Raw genomic sequence first — 12,765 nt, forward strand, 5'->3', positions numbered from 1 at the left:
CTCCTGAGATCATGCTGGGACCTCCAGGTGGGTCACAAGTCGGCGTGGACACCGTCAACTTCTGCTGGTCCGCTCCTTCTCCTTGGCTTCAAGTTGCTGCTGGGTGTATAGCTCATTCCCTCTGCTCAACGAAGATGGGACCCAAAGCGAGACCTAGGAGGGACTTACCATCAGCCGAGATTTGGCTTTTGCCTGCCATGAGCAAGCGTTGCTAAGGCAGCCTCACAGCACAGAGGCAATCTCAACACAGTCTGAAAGGAAAATATGGAAATATTTCCTTTAATGCCCAGCGCAGGGTTACCATTACCGACTCGGAGCTTTAGCCGGCTCCGAGCTGGGACCCTTTGGCAGGGTGGCAGGACGCTCCCGACCCTCGGTGTTGGGGCATGTGAGACAGCGCTGTCCCACAGAAACGTTTTGCTCATTAGTACTGCTCCTTCCCCTGGGCTATCTGCTTATTTCACATGGGAACAAGCCTCCCTCCTCCACGGCGGGTGTGAGTAAGCCGTATGTCCAGATGATGGTCCAGACATAACCTTTGGTACAGGAAATCTCTGAACTGCGGGAAGCTGGGATGCTGTGCCATGGGAAGAACGGCTTGCTATTTTTTACCTGTGTCTTTTTCTATACTCTTTCTCTAAGTCACAGCTGTGGTTTAGTGGACCTCTGCTCCTACTAGATGTGCTGCTCTTCCCATGGCTATCTTTTAGATATACAGACCAAGCCTTGAAGCTGCCTTTCTGTTTTAAAATTTCAGTACAGGGAAAAGGGCAGCTTTGTCAGGATCTGGCCCTCGGTGAGGAGGACTGTCCATGCAGCACGCACGAATGCCTGGTGTGCTGACGTGGAACAGATTGTGCCAGACCATTTTGCATTTGGGTCACTGTATTGACCCCTCACTTTGACTGGCATGTTTCACTGTTCGTTTCCCTGGTACGTGCTTTGGAAATCCCTGCTCCAGAAATGTCTACCTGCTGCGTGAGCAGGCTGAATATTAGGTGGAGGCTAGAGAGATCCTTGCTCCTTTTCTAAAGACATCCGCAGTCAGAGGGTGTGGTGGGTTGGCCCTGGCTGGACACCAGGTGCCCACCGAAGCTGCTCTATCGCTCCCCTCCTCAGCTGGACAGGGGAAGGAAAATACAAGGAAAGGCTCGGGGGTTGAGATAAGGGCAGGGAGAGATCATTCACCAGTTACTGTCACGGGCAAAACAGACTCGACTTGGGGAAATTAGTTTAATTTATTACCAATCAAATCAGAGTAAGATAATGAGAAAATAAAAACTAAATCTTAGAACAGCTTCCCCCCACCCCTCCCTTCTTCCCGGGCTCAACTTCACTCCCGATTTCTCTACCTCCTCTCCTCCGGCAGAACAGGGGGATGGGGAATGGGGGTTGCGGTCAGTTTATCACACGTTGTCTCTGCTGCTCCTTCCTCCTCAGGGAGAGGACTCCTCACACTCTTCCCCTGCTCCAGCGTGGGGTCCCTCCCCCAGGAGACAGTCCCCCACGAACTTCTCCATTGTGAGTCCTTCCCAGGGGCTGCAGTTCTTCATGAACTGCTCCATCGTGGGTCCCTTCCATGGGGTGCAGTCCTTCAGGAACAGACTGCTCCAGCGTGGGTCCCCCACGGGGTCACAAGTCCTGCCAGCAAACCTGCTCCAGTGTGGGCTCCTCTCTCCATAGGTCCACAGGTCCTGCCAGGAGCCTGCTCCAGTGCGGGCTTCCCACAGGGTCACAGCCTCCTTTGGGCATCCACCTGCTCTGGCGTGGGGTCCTCTATGGGCTGCAGGTGGAGATCTACTCCACCGTTAACCCCCATGGGCTGCAGGGGGACAGCCTGCCTCACCAGGGTCTTCACCATGGGCTGCAGGGGATTCTCTGCTCTGGTGCTTGGAGCACCTCCCCCCCCCCCCTTCTTCACTGACCTTGGTGTCTGCAGGGCTGTTCCTCTCACATGTTCTCACTCCTCTCTCCCAACTGATGTTGAGCAGGTTTTTTTCCTTTTTTAAATATGTTATCCCAGAGGTGCCACCTTTGTTGCTGATGGGCTTGGCCTTGGCCAGCAGTGGGTCTGTCTTGGAGATGGCTGGCATTGGCTCCATCGGACATAGGGGAAGCTTCTAGCAGCTTCTCACAGAAGCCACCCCTGTAACCCTCCCCACTACCAAAACTTTGCCACGCAAACCCAATACAGAGGGTTTTGCAGCTCAAGCATAGATGACACTATGCACATCTGCCTTCACTCAGCTCCTTCCGTCACTTTAGAGTTTCTTTGCCACGTAGTGTGGAACTGGTGAGATGTGGGATCAGTCTTCCTTCTCCTAGAGAGCTGAATTTTAAATCCCATCTCAGCCTCCTTTAGACTGAGGGTTAAGCCACTCTTCTGATGTGCCTCTCTGAGCTCACTCGCCACTGCCAAAAATGGCTGCTCCTCCGTGTCTCCTCTCTTCTTTAAGGCCCCTTATTGTGACAACGGGAGATGCTCGTTGCCATACGCTGTCAGGTTTTCAGTGCTGTTCAACTTTGGGACCACATCAGTGGTTTAGGGCAGGGATGCCTGCTTTGTTAACTCCGATTTCCCCACTGATCTAATCCTTCTGGGCACTGCAACTTCACCTGATGGAGGAAGCTGCAGCATAGAAGGGGTAGCAAGAGTCTCATGCATTTTCTCCTACGTTGGTCTCCTTGGAAGCTATGTGTGCCCGTCTGCCTCTGTACAGCACCTTCCTCCCTTCCCTCCCCTGTCTCCTGTGACTCACTGACCCCATGTTCGTGGTGGCTCTGCGGTCTCAAGGAACTTACCCAAGGAGAGGGAACTGCATGTCTGAGCATGGGCAGAGACGAAGGACCATGGGTCTTTTCCCTTCCCCCAATCCCAGAGAAGAGAGATCACGCAAGGCAGAAATGCTCTGTCTTTAGAGAGGAGATTGGGGCTACAGGCACAAGCCGGGAAGATGGGTGTCTTGGAAAAAGGGGGGACCAGGCCAAGCTGTGCAAAGTGCTGCAGAATGGGACACAAGACTTGCAAGGGAAGTCACACAGTGGTATCGGCACCTGGCAGTCTTGTTCTGGGCTGGGAATGCTTCATGGGGCTGGTGCATTATCTACTGTTCCTGTGTTATGTCTTTTAAATTAGTATGTTCCTCCGAGTTTTAATCTTTTTCTTATCATGGGGCTGTTGGGTGGAATTAAATCCCAACTTGCATCCATCTGGCAGCTGAAAATGTCAGTGGGGGCTGAAAAGTGGTCTCTGCTGAGGGACCACCATGTTGAGATGTGCTCCACACTCCCGCTGGTACAGCTCTTGGAGGCCGAGGATGTTCCTGCGTTGCGGTAGCAATGGTCACACCTGCACGTGGGTGGTGGATGTCAGTACGGTGTGATGCAGATGGATGCCTGTCCCCATCCCGCAGGCAGGACTCTGACCGAGTGAGCTCTCTGGCTATCGAAGCACCTGCCGGAGCGCAGCTTGGACAGAAGCAAACGGGAGATGACAATACAGAGAAAAAGAGGAGGCCCAATGATGTTGGCTGCCCGGCTTGCAAACATCACCAGGTAAACCCAAGCTTGTCCCCAAGGACACCTCCAAAGCAGCCCTCTGGAACCACCATGTTTATTGCCTCCTCTTTTTTTTTTTTTTTTTTTTTTTGCCATCGACTCTTTCATGGAAAGCATTAGAAATCAGGAAGGATTTTTTTTTCTTACCCTTTTTTCAACCTAGAGCTGCAACTGAAGCCTTCAGCAGAGGACCGTGTCAGAGCCCCAGCTGTGCGTGCATCTCGTGTGACGGGACTGCCTCATATCAATGCATAGATTAAAAAAGATTACTTAAAAAAGCTACTTTGCAGGGGAAAGTGAGAGCGTGGACCAGCTATTCACACTTAGCAGTGCTTGCAAAGAGAAACCATCTCACTTGGGAGCAAAAGGCAGACAAGTCCCTAAGGCTGACCTGCTTCCACTGTGTCTTTCGTTTTCCTGGTGGGAGGACACAAGGCATCACCTGTGAAGTTTGCCATCTCCGCTCGGTCGGGCAGTGGATCGGTTGTTCCAAGCAGCGCCGCAGCCAACCCAGCCAGTCATCCCGGCGCGTGCTGAGGCGACGTTTCCACTTGATACCACATCTCAGGAATTTTAAAGGGAATTTTAAAGGATCTTGGGAATTTTAAAGGATCTCAGGAATTTTAAAGGGTTTGAAAGCTTTCCAAGAGTTTGGAAGAGCTTTCCAAGGGTTTGAAAGCTTCCTCTTTTGCAAGAAATTTTTTCCTGTGCTTGTTTATGGTTTTGATGCTCAAAGCAAACAGATGCTTGTTTAGAAACAGGTCAGAATTCCCAGACTCATAGGAAATACTCTCTGCTTTATTTTGCCCTGTTTAGTATCCAAAGCTAAGCACGCAAACTGCCCCCGTGAATAACCTGAGCCGTTCCCCCATGCAGGGCACTTCTTGCTCACGCTGAGAGCTCTCTCGCGGCGTAAGCGGTAGGAGACCATCTGTGCATGAGCTGGAGAAACTTAGGTAAATATTGCTGCTTTGGGGCTGTTATTTAGAAGGCGCTGGGCTAAATGATTTATTAGCGTGCTCAGCGCTGACGCTGAGAGGATTCTTCTCAGGTTGGCTTTTGTCACTGACACCTCCTTATGGGGTCGCGCTTACTGGAAAATTCCTAGTAACTGGATAGTGGGAGGGACCTGCAGCCCCAGGTCATGTAGCTGATTATCTTGTGCTCAAAGCTGTGTAATCCCTCGCAGCGTGAGAGAACAAAACCCACAGGAGCGGCCATCCTGGAGGCATGGCCCTGTGCTAGTGAAATCCGATGGGAGAAACTGCAGCCTCTGCACTAATTGCAGCTCAAAGTTTCTCCCTCCATAGTTTCTTTCTCTTATTTTTGAGTAGGGGCTGAGTTAGAGGGGCCAGTGCAGCAGGCAGAAATGACTTCCCCCTGTACAGATCCCTGAGCAGCCACCAGCAGCGACCGGGTGGACCCCATGTGTCTGTAAGCCTTCTTTGTTTAAGGGAAATCCTTCATTTAGAAACTCCAATAGTCCAAAACTCATCTAATATCAGATTTTAGGTCACTTATTCATCCCCACTGCTTTCAGCAGAGCAGAGCGCCAGACATGGGGACTCTGTTTTGACGTTCACGAAGCTTTATTTGTTGGGGGTTGCTGGATCCAGCAGCCCAACAGGCGAGGACGTAGCCTGTAGCCAGGCTGAGCACGAATTCCCAATAGGCACACACACAAAACCTGTATACATGTGGCCACACAGCACAACCCAGAAAACACTTGCACAAGCAGCACAAACAGCTTTCGTCCTGTCCCCCTCTGTGTCTGATCAGGATGAAGGTCCATCTCTGGGAAATAGATAGATACACACACACCATGTGGACAGCAGCTGCCCTCATACATCCAGTCTATCCGGTAGCTGCTGGCACCTGTGGGGCACACGAACCCCCGAGGGTCCCAGCCCCACTCCAGTTGCAGGCACACAGACCCCCTTGCGTGCACACACACGCACACAGAGGCTATGGACCCCTCCAGTTAGCAGTCATAGAATCATGGAATCACAGAATTGTTTAGATTGGAAAAGACCTTTGAGGTCATCGAGTCCAACCGTTAACCGAGCACTGCCAAGTCCACCACTAAACCATGTCCCCAGGCACCACAGCTACATGGCTTTTAATTACCTCCAGGGATGGGGACACAACCACTTCCCTGGGCAGCCTGTTCCAGTGCTTGACAACCCTTTCGGTGAAGAAATTTTTCCTAATATCCAACCTAAACCTCCCCTGGTGCAACTTCAGGCCATTTTTGTCTTGTCCTATTGCTTGGTACTTGGGAGAAGAGACCAGCCCCCACCTCGCTAAACCTCCTTTCAGGTAGTTGTAGAGAGCGATAAGGTCTCCCCTCAGCCTTCTTTTCTCCAGGCTAAACAGCCCCAGCTCCCTCAGCCGCTCCTCATAAGACTTGTGCTCCAGACCCTTCACCAGCTTTGTTGCCCTTCTTTGGACACGCTCCAGCACCTCGATGTCCTTCTTGTAGTGAGGGGCCCAAAACTGAACACAGTACTCGAGGTGCGGCCTCACCAGTGCCGAGTACAGGGGGCCACCCTGGCTGGCCCTGGATGCTCGCATCTCCCTTTGCGCAGACACGCACACACACGCATGCAGACGGGTCTTGCAGTGGACGCCAGACCCCGCAGTCCCCTCCGTGGTTGGCCTGGACCCCCTGGCCCTGCCAGCAGCTAACTCCTCCAGCTGTCTCACAGGCAGGGACACACACACATCTGGCCTGGGCTTATCTCGGCTTTGATACCTGGCTCCTAAGCCACCTATCCCACTTGCCTGCCAGCAACAGTAGGGACCCCCCTGCCAGGGAAATAGTTAGAAATGGAGTTCAGTGAGCAGACAGGACAGACGGCAGCGATGAGATGCAGGACACGGCCAGACAAGCGTACTGACCAGCCGCTGTTGATGTGCACTGGCCTCTTTTATCCCCTAATTTTCTCACACTCGTTATTCCCCAAACCACCGTGATCCCTCCCTTTCGCCACTTTTGGTTCATCCCCATCACATCCTATAAATTTGCTCAATCCCAAGACACTGTTCCCCTGCGTCCCATAATGTGCCACCCCCTTCAGTCTGTGAGGTGCTTGGGAGAGCCTCTCCCGTTGTCCCACCCCGGTGGATGTCACCCCTGGCCCATGGGGCTGAGGCTCCCCTGGGACAGCCCCGCAAGGGGCAGGGAGGGACTCGTGTCCCCAGTGGGGTTGTTGGGGTCTCCCCACCTGCTGTCATGCCTCCGCGCTCCTCTGGGTGCGTGTGGGGGTGAGCCTTTTGTCACGTAACTTAACAACACTAGGTCTGACATATGGAAAACTTTTTGCCCTCCCAGGTTAATTTGAAAGCTTTGCTTAAGTAAAAGCAGAAATTTATACAATCATTTGATTGTAGGGGCTGGAGCTTTAGCGGTGCAACAACTGTGGGCTTGGCGGTGAGATCACGACCCTCAAAAGCACTGCAGCAGTGAAAATGGGAAAATGGAATGGTCTGAAAACACAACCAAAATACCCAAACGCACACACGTAAGCAGCCAAAGAGAAAGAGCTCAGAAGGGCTACCAGTAGGCCAGGAAAATCCTGGAATTTCACGTGTTGAAAAGTCATCAAACCTCCTTGATATAAAGTTACATGCAGGCCACTTCTGAGCAATAAAAAAGTCTCTATTATCCTAAAAGCCTTAAAAAATTGAATAGTCTAGTGAGTGGGCAGTTCAGAAATCCTCACTGGAAAATTCTGCCCTTCGGCATCAGCCATGGCCAAGGAACGTTCAGCTCTTTTATGTTGTAGCTTTTTTTTTACCTTTCAAAAGAATGAGAGATGTGCAGAGCAGCAGGTATTCTGCTTGAGGTCTGCGGGCACAGCAGCCGCAGGCATAATCACATTATATTATTTTTCTACGCTCTGTTCCTGATATCTTTCCACTTGCATGATTTATTCTTGGTTAGTATATAGCATAAATATATAAAAAAGAGGCATTTCCCTCTGCCTGAGTGGTAAAAAATATGGAAAAAGAGGTGACCAAGATTTAAAATAGAGTAAGCCAATCTGAAATATTTGATTCAACAGCCACGGTTGTATGACGGCCCAAGGAAAGCCACTGGAGTAGGTTAATCCAGATTGGTGAGTTTTGAAAGCGGCTGTAGAACAGGCCAGGATCTGACAACACGGTCTTGGCCATCCTTATGTTAACATGCTTCTCAAACTCTGGGGAAACAGAATATTTTCACACAAAGCTCTCTCCACACGGGTTGCCCGCTGCCAGCGCCCCAACTCACAGCGAAGCTTTTTGCAATGGGATGTGAATTACAGCGCCTTGCTTTCTCATCGCTGAACTCCATCGTGTTTCAGAGCATCTTGAGGCTCTTGCCCTTTGAAACAAGATCGCCTTTTGAAAACATTTCAAGTTAGTCTGAACCGAAAGCCTGACTCCAGAATTGTGAGAGAGACGGGAAATTGCTGAGGAAAATATTTTACCATGAGGAATGCAGATGATGGCCCTTGGCAGGCAAGCATCAGCTTTGTTCCTGGAAAGGTACTTACATCTAGGACTTGGAAGAGTTGAGCAGATTAAAGCAGGGTGCTACCTCTAGGTAGCAAATCCGAGTGGCAGAAAGAAGAAGTGTTTGTTTTTGGGAGGCTCCTGCGAGTCTCGTAGCTGTACATTGAAGGCAGTTCCCTCTAGAATGACTCAGTGCTTCGTACAGCTTCTGGGTGTCTTTGCCTGGTGTAAAAAGAGCTACCACGGGTTATAGGGACATGGGTGAGAGCCCTTAGAGTAGGTCATGTCAAGTTTACATACCCATGTGGAATAATTATTTGTAGTCTCTTGGTAATAAATGCCTTGCGTCTTAGTGTTCATATTCTCATGTCCTTCCCAGTTCAGTCCCAGGATAAACAGATTCTGCAGAAGTTTTCTTCCGAGAAACCCCACGAGATCCATTTTTATATAGACTGAATTGGAAATAGTTTTCATCACAAAGGGAAATATATTTTAAGAAAATTTGTTTCCGTGGTAATTCACATTTGCTTTGAGGAACATAAATGCCTTTATCAATGGGCCCCTTTCTGTGAGGAGATCATATATGCAGTAACTTTAAACAGCTGGCACAGCCTGGAGACCACCAGTCTCCACAGCACATACTTGTCTTTTTAAAAAAGTATCGATCACATTTAATGACTTAGGAAATCTTAGTTTCCATAATGCTATGCTAGAACTGTTTGGTCATCTAACATCTTGACAAAATTTTCACAAAAGCCTCCTTTGCTTACTCTTAGTGTGGAGAAGAGCCTTAACAAAGTCTTGATGAGCGCAGTTGTGGAGTGGCTTACCAGTAAGCACCAGTAACCCAAGACTCCCCTGGCTCGATGCTCTCCATTAACTAAGGCAGAAGATGGAGCAGATGAGACCTATATGCAATTCCTTTCTCAGGAATGCATAATACCTTCCAAGAGTCACTAAGAAAATACTCTGTGTCAATATTCAGAGGTTGAGGAATAAAAAGGGCTTTTTGACACACCGCCCTCCCCTTAAACAGTTAACTCTTTCAACACAGGCTTGAGAAGAACAGAGTCCTATTTCCCATGATTTCATGTGCTTATCTATTATAGACCAAGAGAGAAGTGAAGTATGGCTAAAAACATATTCTTTATTACTTTTTAAATTTCCTTTTTTCCTTGCTCAAGTGTCAAATTATTAGGACTAAACTTCAAAAGTCCCATTGGTTTGTCTGAATGATTTGCCAAGTATTTAACAATTTATTAGCAATTAATAGAGTGTATTTGGCAGGCTAGCAAACGGAGAAGTATTCAGTTGATACCCTGCAAGCAAAACACTTTAGAAATGAGTGCACGGTGATTTCAGAGAGGGTTGTCATGATGACTTCGAGTTTCTTGCCTGCTTCTATTAATTTGACAGTAATGATATAAACTGAATTGCATCAGGACAGAGTGAAATACTTCAAGAAGTCTAATATTTCAAACCTAATTGTTTTACATATAATTTTATGGAAAATTTTGGCTTTTTGTTCCAAAGTGGAATGCTGAAACTGAATGTTTCCATGAAACAGAAATAGAAAATCAGCTTTTCTGATTTGCAGCTATTAGTGTCTTGGTTCTAATTATATTAATCATTAGACTTGTGTGATAGAGTACCTGTATTTTTGCAAACTGGCTTAAGTAAAAGAAAATTTGAATGAAAATATCTGCCTCTTCTAGGACATCTGTTCAACATTAAAAGAATACCAACTCATTATCTGATACACATTATCCAAGATAATGTTAGCATTTTTTTTCATTTTATGTTTCTTTACAATGCAGCTTAAATTCCCAAGCGCTCTGAAATGGTGAGTCATTAGGAATGTAATTTCAACGACTGTATTTAATCTCTTTATCTTTTCCCACAACTGATTTACCCAAGGGCACGAGTAAACCACATGTAACAAATTCCCAAAGGCCCCCAAATCGTTATTTCTTTCTTATGTAGCCTTATTTTATTCTCACTTTATTTAAAACTATTCTAATAAGACTCATCAAGTTGGTAATTTTGACTGTGAGGGAATTGGGTGGCTTTTATCACCACACGGATTTCAGCTGATGACTGGATCTGAATTTTGTCTCCTCTGCTTCTTGTTTCACATGTGTCTGATCCACGGTGTAGTCTCCTGTCTATTCTTACTGTCTTTGGAGTACAGGCATATAAAGGTCTTGTCTTTTCTATCACTACGGGTTTTTTTTTAAAGCCTTCTCCACATGAAACTGTTGGCTAAGTATAAACAAAGTCAGGTAAGGTATTAAGTAAGTGAAAATTAATTAATTCAAAACAGTTATTAAAGTTGGTGAATACCAAACAAAAAAATCAAAGACCTAACTGATCTCTACTCCGAAATTTAAAGTCCTAGGTAAGAACATCAGGGATGTTCTACGTAAACTACTCAGAAATAAGAAGGGGAAAAAAGGGAGATCTTCTGTATTTATAAATTGTGGTTAAAGTTATATTTATTCTGGTACAGTAGTTGAAATGTATTAATATGTGTCATCACCCCATGGAAGTGGTATCTTTGGAGAAGAAATGGGTGGAATAGAAGTAGACATGCGACTCTTCCTACCATTATTTCTGGGGATATTTTCCTCACTTTTCTTGTCTGAATATCTCATATGTGTCACCAGATTATATTTAAAACTTTGCTCATGCATTGGCTAGTTCCAAGCATAGCCATTTCTCAGTGCAGAAAGCATGTACCAAATGTTACTGTTCTGATCTGGTAACATATTCTAGTTTGAGCATGCCTTCCCAATAAATACATGCTTTTAGCTTAAATCAGCTTTCTTGTCTGTAATGGAAAACTTTGCTCTGGTGTTGACCTTAAGCTCCAACTAACTTCCTAACAAGATGCTAAAAAGGAGCCTTGGCTATCAATGAGACTCTGATTAGCTTTGTTCATGGCTGCAGCTGGAATGCAGATAAAAACCATCCAAGGGGAAGTGGTCTTCAAACGTCCTTCTCAAAGTTCCCGCTGGGCAGGGTTATCTCCCACCATTGCCAAGTGTGGGAGACAGACATCGCTGCCCTTGACTGGAGACTCCCAGCGCCTCTCTTCACAGTGAACGTGATGCAGTAACTCCTCCCAGCCACCTGGGAGTCCACGTGGCTCTGCTGTGATGACGCTTGCACCTCAAGCACTGTGCCCAGGATGCCAAATGTCTAGCCATATGTGTATCCTAAAAGTATTCCGAAGAGGAGGAGCAGATTAAAAAAGAGTAGGAGACAGAAGACACAATTGTAACCCAGGAAAAATCTCATATTAATATGACCATCAAGGGGAGAAGAGCTTTATCTATATTTACAGCACTCATCATTTCAAACTTGATGGTCAAAACACGTTGTGTATTTTTATAGCACATCCTTACTCTAAGCCACAGCAACCCAACCTGTGCTGACCCACTGCTTTGTAACCTGTAAAATAATTCACATAAGACAATGCTTTATATCATCTACAGCACATCATTTTTCCACATGCTGACATACAGGAACGCAAATTGTCCTCCAACACTGCACACAAAGCACAGACTAGAGAAGCAAGAGGAATTCTGAGGAAAATGCTTTACGTTTCAGGTTTTATCCAATAAAACTGTTCTACCTGGGCACGAAGCAAGCTTGGTCCATCTTCCATTGAGTCAAACTTTGGGCTTATTTCTGCACTGTCTCCCTCCCTCCCTTGGTAGTTAATTGTTGTAGTTAGTTAGTTGTACACTCCTGGAAATTTCATGCTCACTCTGTGCAGGAACAAAGCAAAGAGTGAATCTGTTCAGACCGAGCAGTCTTTCTGCACTAACACACGAGAGAAGGTATCGTTAGTTCTTTCTTCCAAATTTTCCACAACTAATTAATTTAAAAATAGCAAAGCCCTTTCTTTGAGGATCGGGGTCAACAATGCCAGGCTGATTTTATTGTTGATTATGTCTAAAAAGAAGAGCCCACTGATACCCCATGATCCATCAACAACTAGCATCTCACCGCTCTCTTCCCCTGCCTACAATTTTGTTCTCTTGCATTGTTTTTTTTCTGACAGGAGTTTCCATTGATCAGCAGACAGACATTGTCTTCCTCCTGCTTCATTAGGGACAAGCCATCCATCCTTGCGGCGTGAGAAAGGCAAAGTTCAAAAGCACAACTAATTAAAAGCAACTAATGACCGAGTTGGCCTTGCAGGCAGTGCAGGAAATGCAGCTTGCCTGTGGACATTTTAACAACAATCCATCTGACTTCTGTGCTCCAAGCAGCCCAAGAAACGGTTTATGATCAAAGCCTTGCTTTTCAGGCTGAGATCTGTTTGCAGGTTGGACAGATAGCGCTCTGGACGTGCTAAAGCCATCAACTTGCCATCTTGAGGTTTTGGGGAATGACACTAGGCCACTGATTTGAAGGCCGTACCACCATTGGGCCCATGCCAGCGTCTTAACATCACAAACTTGAATGTATGCTAAGGATCACTAGGAATAAATCACTAGGAATACAGGGGCAACACTCCGTGCCCCAGTACTCCCAAAAAAGCTCTGCTGGAACCCCTGAGCGTGACCTTGGATGCGAGTTAAGAAAAGCTGACTTTCATTAACTACTTCAACGCATTCCAACAGGGGTTGTTTTTGATGGTGTCAAATGGATGCGTTTGTAGATATTACTGTCACTTTGGGGGTTGTTACTATGACA

This window comes from Nipponia nippon, unplaced genomic scaffold (genome assembly GCF_047370975.1).
Source record: "Nipponia nippon isolate SJK-2023a ecotype South Korea unplaced genomic scaffold, ASM4737097v1 scaffold_1, whole genome shotgun sequence".
Lineage (NCBI taxonomy): Eukaryota > Metazoa > Chordata > Aves > Pelecaniformes > Threskiornithidae > Nipponia > Nipponia nippon.